Below are 17,896 nucleotides of genomic sequence, written 5' to 3'. Positions count from 1 at the left end.
TGGATTAAACTGTGATGTCTAGAGACATTTTTCATTGTTACACTGTGTGTGGGTGTGTTCTGGCAAAATGCAATGAGGCCAAGGATGCTATTGCAGTTTATAATTCACAGGACAAGTGTTTCCCCAACCCCAGGAGGGGATTATAAAGATTTATGCAGCTAATAGTGTCAGTAGTGCTGAGGCTGGGACCCTGGTGTGAATCTGTACCCTAACAGCCACACTGACATGTCCCCTCATCACTGTCACCCAAGGCTCTCCTGAGCATGCCTGTTTCATAACTGCTGTCTATTTCATGTGGGGCCTGCATGTTTATTAAATTCACTTGCAACCCAGAAATGTGCATTTTCTTCCTCTGGTAACTGATCAGAAGTAATTCTCCAGGAATTCTTGATGTGGATGACGACAATGCAGTGAAACATTTAGAGCAGCCACTAGGGGGTCTTAGCCACCTGCTGATGTGGGCGCTTTGACCTATGGGACTGCTAAGCCTGTTCTTATATACAGCCATCTGTTCTTAAGGATGGGCATCAGTCTGAGACAGGAGTTGTTGGGTGACTTTGTTGTATGAACATCACAGAGTGTATGAACACAAGTCATGTTAGATGTGAATTCAATAGGTGATACTCTTAGGGAATACTGTCAGATATCACAGTCCATACGTCATGGAGCAGTGTGTGACTATACATCATGCACAGTGTTTGTGGACTGCCATGTGATTTAGTGCATCAGATAATCCCCAATTCATGGTCAGGGAACGCTGGGTGGGAATGGAGTGAGAGAGGCTGCAAGAGGAGAAGGAATGAGGGTCAAGGGGGCAAATAAGTGGGGAGAGGGGAGGAGGGAGTGGGAGATGGAGTGGGGGAGGAGGAAAGAAGACCTGGATGGGGAGGGTGGAGGAATGGGATGAAGGGAAAGTGGAGGATGAGTGAAGTGGTAGGGTTGGAGAGGATTTGAACAGAAGAGGGGCTTGGGAGAAGGAAGATGGGGGACAAGGCATACAGGAAGGCAAGGAGTGACACTGGAGGAGTATGGGAAGAATAACCAGGTGGGGAATGGGTGACATCTTGGATACTGGGTAGGGCACAGCCCATTCCCTGGATGGCACCAGAAGCATCAGCAAAAGCTGTTATTTATTGATTTCTGGTCCCTACTGGAGCAAGCATTTATAAGGTGCCCCTTGATCCAGGAACAATGTGTGGTGGGCAAGTTTATCTCAATGTGCCCACCCTCCTGGAGTTGTGTGGTGGAGTCTGACCTTCCTGGGCCTCCCCTTGGGCTCTGTGCTCTAGTTCTTTCCTATTGAGGTGAACATGGCCTTCCCAATTTCACAGAGAGTAGAGGGGAAGGTGCCCATCTGTCCACCCACAGTCTCTGAGAGCTTGGCCAGGGCAGGTGCACCAAGAGAGGACAGGTGGTAACTGGGGTGTAACCATTCCCACTGGATGTCTGCCCACCTCAGATGCTGTTCTCAGGGAGGGTCCCTGTGGAGTGGAGCCCAAGTGACTCTGGTACTGGTCCTTCCGTGGCCTGCTCTGAGCCTCAGCTTCCTCATCTTGGCAAATGGGGTAATAATTCACCCCCTTTGCAGGACTGTTAGGTGGTTCTTTCAGCAACAAACATTTATAGAGCACTTACTGCATGAAAGGCACTGTGCTGGTATTTTCTGGAGCACCCAAGGAAGCTGGTAGAACAGTCTTCAGTAGGTGCTGGGTCTTAAGCTTGGGATGAGAGGTGTCAGGAGGTGCTGTGCATACAGCAGGAACACCAAAAATACTAGATTCTCCAGTAGGCTCTTAACAGGTTGCACTTGCACCCTCACCCTACTCCTTCTAACCTTTTGGGCTCTTCCCCTGACAGGCAGCTCACCCTCAATGTGGTGAACTTGTGAGGCTCTGCTGCCTTTAGCCTTTGCTGTGTCTCAGTGCTCACCTTGCCTGTGAGCCTCTGAGAGTCTGCAGGAGATGTCTTTCATGTGCTTTTCCTGCACCAAAGAGGGGGCTCCTTCTGCCTTGTCTTTCTGACATTCCCTTGGTGGGTGGCCTATCTGCCTTATCCCTAGATTGGTGAGGTAGCCACCGGGCAGCAATGGGGATTTGAGGTTCAAGCCCTATGGAGGCTCTGTATTCCTGTTGAGCAAGCTTTACCACTTCTTAGCTGTGAAATCTCAAGCTTTGGTTTCCTCTTGGCATCAGTTTTTATGTCTATAAAATGGAACAAGCCTACTTGGTAGGCTTCAAGTGCTGGTCCTTCCTACGGTGTTCAGAGCAGGTCTGCAGTACCTAGAATAGTACCAGGCATGGAGTGGGAGCCTGCTCCGGTCAGCCAACATCTAATAGTGCTCCATATCAAGAAAGAAGTTGATTTTTCAGCCCTTATTTTCATTATTTCTCTCCTTCTGCTTGTTTGGGGATTTGCTTGTTCTTGTTTTTCTAGGAGTTTGAGCTGTAGCATTAGATCATTGATTTGAGATCTTTCTGACCTTTTAATATATGCACTCATGGCAATAAACTTTCCTCTTAGGACAGCCTTTGCTGTGTCCCATAGGCTCCGGTAGGTCGTGTTTTCATTTTCATTAACTTCCAAGAACCTTTTAATTTCCTCTTTTATTTCATCAATGAAATGTGTTGTTCAGCTTCCAATTGTTTGCATGTTTTTTACTGCTATTTTTGTTGTTGATTTCTAGTTCTAATGCACTGTGGTCAGATATAATGCATGGGATTATTTCTATTTTCTTACATTTGCTGAGACTTGCTTTGTGCCCTAAAATATGATCAATTTTGGAGAAGATTCCAAGAGCTGCTGAGAAGAATGTATATTGTGCAGCAGTTGGATGAAATATTCTGTAGATATCAGCTAGGCCCATTTGATCTATGGTGTGGTTTAGTTCTAGAATTTATTGATTTTTTTGTTTGGATGACCTATCTGTTGGTGATAGGTGTGTATTAAAGTCTCCCGCTACCACTGTGTTGGAGTCTATATATGTTTTTAAGTCCTTCAGAGTATGTTTGATGATGTTGGGGGCATATCAGTTGATAATTGTTATTTCCTTTTGGTATAGTTCCCCTTTTATTAGTATGGAGTGTCCTTCTTTATCCCATTTGATCTATGTACATTTGAATCTACTTTGTCTGAGATAAGTATTGCTACCCCTGCCTGTTTTCAGGGGCCATTGGCTAGGTAAATCTTCTTCCAGCCTTTCACTGTCAGCCAGTGCTTGTTTCTGTTGATGAGATGGGTCTCCTGTAAGCAACAGATTGTTGGATCTTCCTTTCTAACCCAGCTTTCCAATCAGTGTCTTTTGATGAGGGAATTAAGTCCGCTAATGTTCAGTGTTCATATTGATAGGTATGTGGTGATTCCTATTATTTAGTTGTCTGTTGTTTAAGGGTTTGATTGTGTGTAGCTGAATCAGTGTTACTCTCTACTTTCTTGCCTTTTCTTCTCCTGTGGTTTGGTACTGCCTGCCCTTTTATGGTTTTGTTTTCTTTTACTTTCTGTGTGCAGAATTCCTTGAAGAATCTTTTGTAGTGGTGGCTTGGTGGTCATATTGTTTCAGTTTCTGCTTATCGTGGAAGACTTTAATTGCTCCATCTATTTTTGAATGATAGTTTTGCTTGGTAGAGAATGCTAGGATTGAAGTTATTTTCATTCAGTGCCCAGAAGACCTCACTCCATGCTCTTCTTGCTTTTAAGGTTTCCATTGAGAAATCTGCTGTGATTTTGATGGGTTTACCTTTAATTGTTATTTGTTTTTTCTCTCTTACAGCCTTCAGTATTCTTTCTCTGTTTTCTGTGCTTGTTGTTTTAATGATAATATGTCGTGGGGTAGTTCTATTTTTTTCAAGTCTGTTCGGTATCCTGGAGGCTTCCTATACCTGAATGGGTATAGTTTTCTCTAGATTTGGGAAATTTTCTGTTGTTATTTTGTTGAATATATTATGAATTCCTTTTGTTTGCACCTGTTCTCCTTCTTCAATGCCCATAATTCTCAGGTTTGGTCTTTTGATGGAGTCAGTGAGTTCTTGCATATTCCTTTCACAGGTCTTGAGTTGTCTGACTAATAGTTCTTCAGTTTTTCCTTTAATTACCATTTCATCTTCAAGTTCTGAGATTCTTGTTCTAGTCTGCTGTAATGGCTTTCCTTTTGTTTTGTATTTCTCTTTTGTTCTTTTTCTGAGGTTTTCCATATCATGGGTCACTTCCTCTTTAATATTGTCAATTTTTTGTCCTTAATTCATTTATCTGTCTGTTTATGGTGTTCTCTGTTTCACTTTGGTGTTTATTTAGGGTTCCTATAATTTCACTTATTTGTTTTTGTGTTTTCTCATATTCTTTTTTTTTTGTTGTCTTGGAAGTTCTTGAGTGCCTCCTGTACATTTTGGTTGACCATGTCTAGTAACATCCCTATGACATTCTCATTGATTACTTGCAGGATTTCTTCTTTCAGATTGTTTTTGTGGCCTTCGCTGGGTTCCTTGGTGTAGTATATCTTTGTATTGTTGGAGTGTGTACCTGGGTATCTGTTTTCTTCATTTCACTTTGAATCCTGTACTAATTTATGTTTGGCGGCGAATGATTTCCATCCCTTTTTCATCTTCCCATCATCTACTTGGTACAGTTTCTGTCCCTGGACTATGTGTCATTTTGTACTAGTTGAGTTATAATAGTAAAACTAACAAAACCAAGAAAGAAGAAGAAAAAAGAAAAGGAAAAAGAAAGAAAGAGAAAAAAATGGAGAACCAAAGAAATCAACAGGGAGAGATGGTGGATGATCAAACAAACAGTGAAAAAGACAGCCAAACCCTTGAAGAAAGGAAAAAAAACAAAAACAAAAACACCGGTTCAGGAACAGTAGAATTACAGTCTTAGTTGTTCTGCTGTGGCGGGCGGCAGGTGGCGGGTGGTGGGTGGGCAGGTGGGCAGGTGGGCAGCGGCCTAGGGGGCCTGCTGGATGGCGGCCTGGCGGGTCTACAGGGCTGAGGCCCGGTTGGGGGGGGGCAGATGGCAGATGGTGGTTTGGTGGGGCGGTGGCCTAGAGGGCCGATGGGCCTGGTGGATCTGTAGGGCGGCAGCCTGGTGGGCCTGTGGGGCCTTAATGCTGTCAGTGTTTTCAAGTGCAGGATCATTCACTTTACAGTAAATAGGCCTATATTGCTGAATGATGCTTTGCCTTCTTGCAGGGTACAGAGATAATGTGTCAATACATTGACACATTTGTGTGATGTTTAGGTAATGAGGAACAATGAGGTGGGGCAGGGATGGAGAGATGAGGAGAGGCTGTCAGTGAAAGGGTTTAGAGTAGGAGTCATTTAGGCAGAGACCTGACTAAAATGCAGGGTACTCAGAATAAAATGTCCAGGAATAGGGAACAGGAAGTGCAAACGCTCTGAGGTTGAACCATGCTCCCTCCACCCACCACACTTCAAGGGACCTGAGCAAGTAACCTAAGGGGGCCTAAACAGCTGGAGGAGAGTGAGTGAGTGAGTGAGTGAGGTCAAGAGGTCATGGCACATCATGCAGGACCTTGGAAACCTCTTTGAACTCTTATCCCAAATCAGATGAGAACACCAGAGGCCTTCAGGGAGAGTGGGATGTGACAGCACAAAGGGAGATCAAGGCCTTGTGCTTGGTGCTTAGTGTCCCCTCAACCCTCCTAGTGTTGGTCACCTTCACTCCCCCATTTTCAGAGTGGTCAGATGAGCTTAGCTCATTACCCTGGACCACCCTTCCACTCTCTAGTGGAAGGCAGATCTACTTTGTAGTAGATCTGTGGAGTCTGATTCCCTATGATGGCACCTGTCACCCTCCATGGCATGTTCAGTAAATCTAACTAATATAAGTGTGAGTTATCATGACCAAAATGGACTTTGCTAAATGATGAATACCTGTGCTGTGGTGTGCACACTGAGAGACCAGTATCCCTGGGAAGGAAGAGTCAGGAAACATGACTTCAGAGGGGATGTAAAGTGAGGACCAGGGGTGCAGAGAGAGGGAGATGGAAGCTGGAGTGGAGGCCAGATGTAGAGGATGTGTGGGCTGTGAGGGGCCAGTAGTACTTTCCATCTCCTGTGAGGAGCAGTCCAATCACTTCTTCCCTCTTTGGCAAGGTTGCCTCTCCCTCTGGGCCCTCACCCTGGCCACTAATTTGGGACTTTTGATGCTCAGGTTTTGTTCCATGGAGCATTAGACCTTGACAGCTCTGTGCACTACACAAAGCCAGAAAGTTCCTTCCACATAGGCCTTCTCAGAGCCTTTAATGAGTTCTCCCCAGCACTTGAAAGCACATTTGCCCACTTGGCCCTTTCTCCCTTTTAAGTTCATTTGGATTATAAGATCTGTCTGCAATATGGGATATCAGGTCCCATATCTTGTATGACATAATGCAGCTGTTACCCAAAGAGGACACTTGACTGGTGGAACTTCAGGCAGCTTTGTCCTGCTGAGGATCAAAGGTTTCCTCCTCCCCTCCAGCTTGTGTTGTGAGACCAAGGTTAGGGTTCTAAGACTGCCTATGGGCTGTTCAGGAGCCTGTCAGCTCTGGGAAGGACTAATGAAGACCTTGAAGATGTGAGCTCAAGAAGAGGCAGTAGGGGACTAGTCAAGGGAGAAGGTGAGGGCTTGTAGGTGAACAGGTTAACAGTGGGCCAGGAGTCAGGGCCCCTGAGACAAAGAGCTGCCTGAGTCTGCCCTCCAATGCCCCTTGGATTAGCCCAGGCATGATTGTGTGTGTGTGTGTGTGTGTGTGTGTGTGTGTGTGTGTGTGTGTGTGTGTGTGTTTGTTTGTGTGTGTGTGTTCTCCTGAGTGGGGCATGAGTCTGTAGGTCATGGCTCAGCCCAGTACATTTGATCTCTTGGCCCAATATTTCAAGTCACATTGCGAGGCTGTGGAAGGGCCCAGCTCTTCTGAGAGCTGCCTGCAGAGGAAGAACACCATGAAGACCTGCTCTAGTGTCTTTTCCCTTGCCTTTCTTCTGCCTCCTTCTGAACTCTTCCACAGGTGTCCTCAGCATCTCTGTTCATGGGGACCCTGGGGAACATGGCCCCTGTGTTTTACCAATGAGAAGGGCCAAGGAGGGAGGTGGATGCAGAATCTGGGCAGGGCAGTAGTTGTTATTGCTATTGTCACTATGGTTGCCATTCACAATGGGACAGGATTAGTGGTACAAAGCTGAGATGCACAGGCAAGCCCCTGCCTCTGGCATTAGCCTTGGATCTGAGATGCCAATTTCAGTTGTGGTCCTGGACTGGCTCTCAAAGGACAGTCTCCCCAACCTTCTCTTCTGCCCTAACCTGATTTCTGCTACCAAGGCTATATCTGTGGCTTCTTTGGGGTGGAGCTTCTCAAACTGTGTTTCCTGCCACAGCTTCCTGCCCCAGAGACCAGTTTTACTACTCAACCTTCCCCACAGTCCCCCGATAAGCCCCCACCTTGCTGCTTTGTCCTGTTGGTGCAGTTCCAGGAGGCTTCCAGGAAGGGCTGACTAGAGTTGGGAAGATGGAGCAAAGGGAGAAGAGGTACACCAAGTGCGGGCACCGTGTATATAAAAGAATGGAAGTGAATTTGAAGGAAGGCAAGTAACACAGCCCAATAAGAGCAGAGGGCAGAGCAGTTTAGATTCAATGAGGGAGGCACAGAGGGCCACAGCAGGTTCTCTAGCAGGGGAGGCCTTGAGGAAGAATTGCCTAGGAGTGGCTTCCTGATCCTAGAGCTTAATTAGCTCACATGGAAACTGACTGAGGTTCAGCCAACCACAAGTACCAAGTGAGTTATATCTGGATCTCAGTTTGTATTAATAGAAACACTTGGTGGAGATCAAAGTAGTGGTGGTTGATGCTGGCAGCACAAACCAATGTCAGTCCTGATATCTGGGTTGGGGGAGGGGTGGATGTGGCAGCATGTGTAGCTATAGCCAGAGTGACCAGGTAAGGGGCAAAGGGTAGGGACACAGGCAGGAGAGAGAGCAGGAAGAATCAGAGCAGGAGGTAAATCAAGACTTTGCTAAGGAACAGAGAGATCTGTGAGGTCCAAGCAGGAAGGAAGGGTCATGGTGTCATCACTTGGGGAACCCAGCATTGAGGAGGGCACCACTACCTGCTGACTGTGGTATCAATGCTGAGGAGCAGCTGAGGGAGGGTGGCACAGGCCTGGAAGTTGGAGGAGAGTTCGTGTGGGGGTCAGGGAACTGGATACAGCAGTGTAGATGGACCTTAATAACTTTTCCTGTTTCAGCTAATTTTTGTGCACAGTTTCATACTTGCAGGTCTTTTCCCCCTTATTAAAAAAAAGGAGATAAAATTTACACACACACATAAAATTTATATACCACCCTAGTGAAAAATTCAGCTTTGACAAATGTATACTTGATTACTAGACCTCCATCTAGATGGAGACTGTCAGCCCCAATCCCCTCTACCCCCTACTGACATGTTCTCCATCGTGCAGGTCAGATGGGACCTTGGTTCACAGCCCAAGGCTCTGGCTTGCTGTGTTCACTCAGCATGTGCCCTTTGAGAGGTCTCCAGATGACTACGTGCGTTCGTATTTAGTGTGAAGTAGGACTCTTTATAAGCAGTTGGTACCACACTGTACCTCTCCATCTGGTTAGAAATGTTTGGATTACTCCCAATTTTTTGCATATATGAATAGACTGTTAGAATGAAAGAGGCATGGAAGAGGTGTAAAGATGGCTTAAATGCCAGCACAGGGTTTATTGTTCAGGAAGGAGTCCCACGGCGGTGGTGGGGGAGTCCCCAACAAGAGAGCTGGAGCCCACAGCCACTTACAGACCTGGAGTAGATATAGGGGAGTGGTCTGGAAGGGAACCTCACTGAATGGGAAAATTCTTCCAGAGTGAAGTCAACATCGCTAGGGGAAGCTAGAGGAAATAAGTGGTGATTTAGGTAGATAAGTTGCTCAGGGAAGCTAGAGGAGATAAGTGGTAATTAGGTAGATAAGTTGCTCAGCTTGGATCCCTGGTGACCTGGTGGCTTGTCATTTCCTTCAGGCTAGATGTGGTCCTTACAGTGAGTGGTGGGGTGTCAGTAAGCTGACTGCAAGGGTGGGGGTCCAATCCTAACATGGCTTCTTTTTGTTCACCCTAACATTCTTGCCTTTTGACATATGTGTGTGTGTGTGTGTGTGTGTGTACATATATATATATATATATATATATATATATATATATATATATGAATGAAAGGGAATGGGGTGCCAATGTTCCTGTATCTACTTCCTGCTGAATGGGGGTGTCAGGTTCTCTTAAGGGGAGGGAGTATCAGCAACCGTACCGGGCCTGTTGGAGGAACAGAATTGATTTGATCTGGTTAGTATCCTGGACAAAGGCCTGGAGTCTCTGGGAAACACCAGAAAGTGTTTGAAAAAGAAAGTCACAATGAGGAATAAAACAAAGGTCCCAGCAGAGGAAGGACCATGGCATCCACTTAGCCCATAAGGCACTGTTCCCAGCTGTTTGTTGTTGGAGATTGGCAGCACGTTCTCAAAGTCTCTTAGGCATCATGGACAATCCTGGACTAGGTGACATAAAAGCAGCATTTTTACTGTAGGAGCAGCATGTCTCTGAGTGGCGGCCTGTATAAAGGAATGTAGCCTTTGGGAGATAAAGTGAGACATGTAGTTAAATACAAATGAGCCAATGGTTGTCAGCATGAAGAGGAAAACCAAGGGATCTTGGGGTGTAGACATTGCCTACAGGTTTAAGTAGACAGAAGAACTGGGGGCAAGGCACACAAGTATGTATACTTAAACAGTCCCAGCCACAGTGAGACTGCGTTGGTCTCAGATTTTTGTTTTGGGAAGTTTCGGGAGTTTTTATCTGGCAAGTGCGGCATTCTGTGCAGAGTGTAATTGCTGGGGGTAGTTCAGAGCAAAGGACCATAGACAAATGGAGAGATGCTGTTTTTCTGTTTTTAGTTAATCTGTGGGCCCAAGAAGGGAGTCAGTGCTTTTCAGCAAAAGCAGTTTAAGTACCTGAGTGTTTAGGGAATTAGGATTTGTTGGCCAGTGATAAATACAGAAAGGGACAGATAACTGACAGCTACATCAAAGCTACTTGTTATTTAAGTCTAAAATTAGAAACAGCTTTATAAAGTAGAAAACAGAGTAAGTAAAAGTCAGAAGACCCCTGTCGGAGACAAGGCTCCCTTTGTGAGCCATTCTGTCTTGACCTTGCCCTGGAACATTTTGCGGTTGTTTGTCCCAACTTCTCCATCTCCAGCACAAGATGGCGCCGTCCCTGCTTCTCTTCTGGGAGTTTACCTTGCCGCCGGCGCGAACGGGCACCCTACAGCAGAACCAGCCAACCAGCCTGCACCTCCTCATACCCCTCACTCCCTCAGCACATAAATACCCCTGTGTGAACAATAAAATTTTGCAGCTTGATCAGAACTCCTGTCTTGCTGTCTCCTTCGTGTCTCTTGTCCCTTCATTCTTCCCCTTCTAGGTTCGCTACCCACGCTGATGTGTCCTGCAGGACGGGACAGACTCCCAGTTAAATAGTCTGTGTAGGGGAACCCATTTTAAAATAAATCCATGAGCATAGACAAGATGCATTAGGAGACAACAAGAATAGTCATTTTTGTCTTTATTTAATTAGAAGGCCTTGGCCAAAAATATGAATTTGCTTTCTAGGCTTGGATGTCTGATAGCCATGCATTAGGACACCTCTTTAAAAACCACTTGGCTTTAGTAAATTTGTAAGGCTTGGCACAATTGACTCCATCTGGATTGTGATAGCTTTCCTTCCTTGTCTCCAAACTGTCTGTCTGTGAACAGTCTCTTCTGAAGATTTTGCTAATTAGCCATTCTGGTTAATGAACATCCCTCATTGATCAGAATTTTCTGGGTTTTTTGGTCAGGTCCCATGCTGGAGGGGAAGCAACAGGCAGTTTAGGTGGAAGTCATTGCCGGTGAGATCCACTTGGCCAAAATATAAGCAAATTGAGAGGTTTAGAAAAGGTAGCCCTTAGGTTTGTGTACATTTTTAATCTCTCTTTCCTATGGATGATGTCCTGACATCTTAAAAATGCTCTAGAATGTCAACAGACAAGAGTTAAAAGTTTTACAAGGAGGATACAAAAAGCCAACAAAAGCAAATATCTAAAAGGCTGACTTAATTGAAGAATGGGCACTTAGAGTCATTTTGGGGATTTGCTTGCAAACACTCCAGAGAAGGACCCAGATTGTGAATGATAAGACTTAGAATAGCCATGGTTAAAATACTGAACAATAGTTTAGGAATTGTCAGAATATCTAGTTATTTTCGTTGTAGAGAACATTTTAGGAAAATAATTATGACTGGCAGCATTGTGTTAGGAATACATGGGCATAATACATCTGCTTGGTAAAGTTTTTATTTTTAAGCTTTGCATTTTAGAAGGCTTATATATTTGGGGAGGATAAATACATTACAAAGGAGCTGGCAACAATTAACATAGCTACATAGATATTAGATATACATTTTAATTTTAGCTTCTTTTTCCCTTTGAAGTAAAATTTGAAATTTTTGGCTAGTAAGATAATAGGTGTACAGCACTGACAAAAGTCAAAACCAAAACTTTACTCTCTTATAAGTTAGGGGTACAGTGCCTGTAATCCCAAGTAGTCTTATTTCCTAATGCACAAGTACATTTCAAATATACATTACTATTTATTTGGCTAAGACAAATATAGGCCAGGTTTTAAATAGGATTGCCCAAATGGCAGGGTTTTTCTTAATGTTATTGATTACAAACAGCAAAACTGCCAAAAGTTTTATTAACCGTTTTTTGTGCCAAAGGGATAAAAGAGAGCTTTAGTTGTACATATATTAAACTGACACACGTTTAACTCTGCAAATGTTTGTACAATATTTAGATAAGTCCAGACACGTAGATCTACATACTTTTAGTTACAAATCTCTGAGTACCAATGGTGCCAGAATTACCCAAAACAACAGCTGTTCTGTCATACAGATGTAAGGTGGTCATTTAGGAGATTTTTACATGAACAAATACTTAAATGACCTTTTTTTTAATTAAGGTTTAGTTTACTAAGTATTTAAAAGTTTGACAAGATCAAGAGAAAGCATGAGTAATTATTTTTTAAAAACCTTTTCTTATGACAGTTTTTTTACAGATCTTACTCAGAGCAGAACAATATTAAGATAGCCTTGTTATTTTCTGAACATAGATAATCAGGTTTGAGTTTGACATGACTCTTGAAAATCTTTCAGGCAAATATTAGTTTACAGTAAACTTACTTACACCTAAACTTTTGTAAGTTCCATCTATTATATACTTTTAAGACCTACTTAGAAACTTCACATGATGTTCTGAACCTTCTGATGGTTTATCCTTCTCCTTCTTCCTTTTGAAAAACCTTTCCTTACAAAATCCATTTTCATTTAACAGCACATTCTTTTTCCCTTTAACTTTTCCCCCAAAACATACCTACTGCCTTCCTATATTCTTTACAGATCCATTAAGAAAGACAATCAACTGTTTTTCTATACAATAAGTAACTTACAAAGACACAATTGCTAATAGATTTAATTATGAAAGAACTGAATGTAAATTATACTTATGACAAAGTGAAATAGATTAAAGTTACTGTCTGCAAGATAATGCCTATATTTTAGTGAGACCTGATTGACATAAACCTTGAAAAACTGGTTTTTCTTTCTTTTTTTTTTTTTTCATTTGGAACAATACAGTCTTTGTTAGAGGCAGAAGTGTCTTGCCAATTGTTTCCCTATGAGAATTAAGTCTAGGCAAGGGGCCTAATAAAAAATCTAAATGCCTTATCAAATCCATAGCAGAACTCAATAAGGCTGCCCTTTTGCCTTTTTGTTCATGCCGTAATCTGGAAAACAGGTTTCTCAATTGAGGTTCTCTGGAGAGAATGCCCTTTTATTCTTGCTGCTGCCACAATGCCCTATCCCAAGGGCAATGCTGGCTGCCTCTCCTTCTCCTGGGCTCAGGGAGAGACAAAAGTGAGTCTTCACAAAAGAGGAAACCCAGAAAGCTGGTCCTTTCAGAGCTCTCTGGAGTGTGTCAACCCCACAATGTGGTGTAGGAGTTGTCCTCAAAGAGAGCTGTGATACAGGGCCGTTGTTCTCCCAGGAAGCAAACAAAGATGGCAAGTCTGCTGCCTGAGAAACACTAGTTTGGAAAACAGTATTTGGGAATCTAGTCTCCACAAAGCCAGCCTTGATCACCCTTGGGGAAGGCCTCGGATGTACAAGGGAACCCAGTGAGGTGCAGGAACTGACCTGGTAAGATTACAATTCTTCAGATTGGTAAGAACCCAGGTTCAAATTCAGGCCCATCCCAGGAGGCAGAATGGGACACTGAACACCTCCCAGAGACCGCTAGTAACTGCCTTTTGGGGTGAAGCTGTGTCTCTCAGGTTCAGGGAGCAGGGTAGAAGTACTGTGCTATGTAAAAGCGTGTAAGACACCTTCAAGAGTTAACAGGGGTTTGAGCTTTTCCCAGGAAATAGTAACAACTGAGGTTATGGGATGGATAACAGAAAATTCAGTTCTAAAGGGGGAGAATCCCGAGAGAAGAGATGCATCATCCGCTATTCCGCAGGATAGCCCTCTGGGTATAACTTAAACATTTTTTCTTTTTTTTTTTTTGAGAGTGCACTCCAATTGTGTGTGTGTGCATGTGTAAATTTGTTTAAAGCACTGGACAAAATTTAATTTGCTCTTGGAATTTCAGCTCTTATCATGCATGTGTAAGTTGGCATTTTTTCCTGACATACTTAATTTATAAAACTTTTGTATGTATGTGTATATGTAAACATCTTCAAAATGATTCTTAAACTGCTGTTATAAGGTTAATATTATATTCAAGGTAACAAAAAACCGTGGTGTTTGTTTTAACTATCTCTATTACAAACCGCTTAAGCTTTTTATATTTGAATATGTAAACATCTTGAGGATGATTCTTATTATAAAGTAAATGTAAAAAATTATTACTCTGTTCTACTTCTACTTTTAAGAAAATGGGTTTTCAAACTTATTTCAATCAGGTCTCACTAGGATGCAGGCATTCAGGGATTGACACTCTGGCTCAGACCAGAGGAGAAGAAAAAAGGGGGAACCACAGCCTACAGCAGAAATCTTAAATTTGGAATAGTTAAAAATAACCTTAGTCTGTTTCATTCTGTCAGAAATAACATCTGGGATTAAATTCTCTCTTATAATACCTGGGTCTATAACAAATGGGCTTTCTATAAATTGGTTTTATATAAAAATGATTTTAAGGTTGTTTTCTTTCTGATGTTTTTCCATACAGTATAAGGTTTTAAGTTAAAAGGTTTTATGAATTTTTTTCTACAAGTAACATATATATATATATATAATATATATGTGTATATATATCATATATATGATATATATGTATATATATTTGTGTATATGTATCATATATATGATATATATGTATATATATGTCTATATATAGATATATATATGTCTATATATTTATGTATATATAGACATATATATAGTACTAAGGATATGGTTTTTAAAAATAAAAGGTTAAAAATACTTTTACAATAAGACGATAAAGATAAGGTCCCCCAGGGGATACAAAACAAATTGTCATAAAGGTACAAAGTAAGTTGTCATAAGAAGATGAAACTTATAAATGGTTATGAAAGTGATTGAGTTGACTAAAATCCAGTTACATTAAAGGTTTTGTAAGGTCAAAATTTAATGTACTGATGTTAAACTAAAACTTAATTTTCTAAGTTCATAACAACAAGACTATCTTTAAAATATTGTTCTTAATAACATTTACAAAAACTGTCTTAAAATGGTTTTTGTTTTGTCAAGATAACTCAAAAATTTTTGGTGCTAGAGGTTAATCCACAAATTTATCAAAACAACAAAAGTCTATTAAAACACAGAGGAGCAGGAGACAGGTGAGCACAGGGAATACTGCTGCACTGATATGAGGATTGAGACAAAGTTACTTATGTAAAGAAAAGAAAAAAAAACAAAGCCAAAGTACACCTTCCAGATAGGATAAAACAAATAAAAATTCAAAAGGGAGCACTACACTGGAGGTCAAAACTTCCAATTTTTATTGGAGTCAACAAAGTGGAGATGTTAGTCCTACTCCACACTTAGTCCCCATAAATATTTACCTGTGTTCTCTGGTAATTTTTCGTCAGGGTTTTAACTACTAAGGTAAATGAATCATGTTCATTTAAGAGTTAGTTTAAGTTGGGGTTAAAAATGAGGACAGCCATGTTAGGATCAGACCCCTTCCTCCCTTGCAGATGGCTTACTAGAAACTCCCCACCCAACCCCCAAAACTGACAAAGGGACAACTGTAACCTTTATTTCCCTGGATGGATGCCAAGGACAGTTGGGGAGACAGTGACCTAAATACAACTTATCTTTCTCGGTTGCCCGGCAACAGGATCCCTTAATGACCTTCCTGGTACTTTTCCACTAGCCTCCTGTATCTTTCCCAAGCTTGTGAATGCAATGGGCTCCAGCTCTCTTTCTGGGCTCCCCCTTCACAGAGCTCCTGCTTGAACAATAAACCCTGTGCTGGTGTTTGAGCTGTCTCTCTGCCTCTTCCATGCCTCTTATTTTCTAACAGTTCATGTAAAAGTTTCTAGATCACCTCATGGTTAAGCAACTGTTCTCTTGGGTAATTCTAATACAGTCAGTACCCTACATGTGTCTATGACTGGGCTATTTGGGTTTACTAAAACTGTTCTTCCCCCTGCAACTGATAAAAATCTAAGGTTTTTTCAAGAACAACAATTAAACTAATATGTATATATAACCTCTATAGAGCTATGAGGCTATTGCTTGTTCCTTATACTAAATATATTTATGTTTTTCAAGTATATCAAGCCTCCTAAAATTTACTGGTCATTGTTGTAATCCATACACTGAAACGACCATAAGACATATCATCACACTGTCTTGTGCAGGCGCTAGACTGTGCCTGCAGGGACGAGGAGTGAGTCACAGAGAAAAGTGCTTAATAACATTTTGTAAATGGGGAAATATCAGAATGAGTGGTATGCTTCTCTGCAGCAATAACTATCACTATTATGATGATCAAATTAACATCATGAGCACTTACTGTTTGTCAGATATTAGAGATTTCAACCACATTATCTCATTTAATTTCCACAGCTGTCCTATGGAGGCAGCATTTTTATTGCATCTCTGTTTTCCATATGTGGTAACTGAGGATAAGTAACCTGCTGCAGGTCAAAAAGTTAAAGTCAGTGCTGTTCTTTCAACTTAGGATGCCTTGAGAGACGTCAGTTCTGACTGCATAATTTGTGTCAGTTTTAAGGACACTTGGAAGAGCTTGAATGCAGGTACTTTTGCAGACATAACATAGAGCAATAATTCCCAGATGCTTCTCCTTAGATGTTCTAACTATCCCAGTAGCCCAGTGTCCACAGGGTGAGAAGTTCTGTCTCCAGCTGTTCTGTGGTCTCCTGAGTAGATTCCTTCGGGGCCAATGATGTGCTCAAAACATTATCACTGGAGAACAATGACAGAGAGTCATGAGAGAATAGTGTTTTCCCTCTTATGTATTAACTGTATAAAAGAATTTTCAAATACAAAAGCTTACTGTGAACCTTTTCTCCCCCCCCCCACCCGTTGTCACACTGCAGGGCATCAGGTGCCCTGCTGGGCTCGGCTCCCTTAGAACAAGCGTAATACCACCTTTCACACTTTTGTGACAGGTCCCAGCCTGTCATCTTGGTAGATTTTTCTGGACTACTTGCATGATACAAAAGATGTTCATGAAATTAAAGCTGTTCTTCTCTAGCCAACTTTGTTTATATTTTTCTCCCCTGTAGGAACTTGACTCATTGCTTGACCACCTTCTAACTATAAAATGGGCTTATCTTCTTCTATTCTCCCAGACCTCAAGGTCTCAGATGTGTAGTGGTCATGCTAAACTATGTTTCAAGTCAATTTCTTATTTTTTGTAAAGAAAGGATCACATTATAAATTGGTTACCATGTTTATCTTGATAATCAGTGATGTTTGGTGTCTAAGAACCTCAAAATTAGAAAAATGTTGGGTTGGTAGAGCGGCTCAAGTGTTAGCACACCTGCCTAGGAAGCACGTGACTCAGTCCTACAGGAAAAAGAAAGGTAAATATATCAATTAGAAAATTTCCTTTGGGATTATAATGTTGGTTTGAATCATTTGAGTATCATTTTTGTTGGTAAAAAAAATTAAAAACCTACAATTTCATATGGCTCAATCTAATATCTTTGAAACCATCCAGAGATCTGTGGCTAATGGTATAAGGCCTCATTTCCAAGTCCAAGCTTCTTCTATGATTTTATTAATTTGTGCCTTTTCTTTCTTTTGGTTAGTTTGGCTGAGGGTTTGTCAATCCTTTGTATATTTTCAATGAATCAACTCTTGTTTCATTGATCCTTTTTTTGTTCTTTTAGTCTCCTTTCATTAATTTCTACCCTCATATTTAATACTTCCTCCAGGTACTAATTTTGGTTTTAGCTTGTTCTTGTTTTTCTAAGACCTTGAGGTGTATCATTTTGTTATTTGTTTCATATCCCTGTGGTTTTTAATATAGGCACTCATAGCTATTTCCCTCTTAGAACTGCTTTTTCTATATCCTAAAGGTTCTGGTAAATTGTGTTTTCATTTTCATTTGATTTTTCAGAATTTAAAAAATTTCCTTTCTGATTTCTTCAGTAGCCTACTGCTGATTCAAAAGTATACTGTTCAAGAAGCATGTGTGTGTATATTTTCTCTTGCTATTGATTTCCAGTTTTATTCCACTATGGTCTCATAAGATACAAGAAAATATTTCAGTGGTTTCGAATTTGTTGAAACTTGGTTTATGGCCTAAATGTGATCTGTTTTGG

General features: G+C 41.7%; 1 protein-coding gene across 15 annotated transcripts in view; it reads left to right on the top strand.

The window, feature by feature from the left end:
- LOC109695322 (uncharacterized protein C2orf92-like) overlaps positions 1-17,896 on the top strand; it is a 113,862-nt gene that overhangs the window by 10,176 nt on the left and 85,790 nt on the right. For 2 of the 15 annotated variants that reach the window (XM_074050282.1, XM_074050280.1), the window contains exon 4: positions 10,236-13,271. The exons of 11 other annotated variants lie outside the window; for them this stretch is intronic. The gene's annotated coding sequence lies outside the window, so the exon portion shown is untranslated. 2 more of the 15 variants (XM_074050285.1, XM_074050286.1) reach the window with 2 other exon arrangements.

The sequence above is a fragment of the Castor canadensis genome, chromosome 12 (assembly GCF_047511655.1).
Source record: "Castor canadensis chromosome 12, mCasCan1.hap1v2, whole genome shotgun sequence".
NCBI lineage: Eukaryota > Metazoa > Chordata > Mammalia > Rodentia > Castoridae > Castor > Castor canadensis.
Note: the sequence above shows the minus strand (reverse complement) of the source record. Positions and strands in the feature narration are given on the sequence as shown.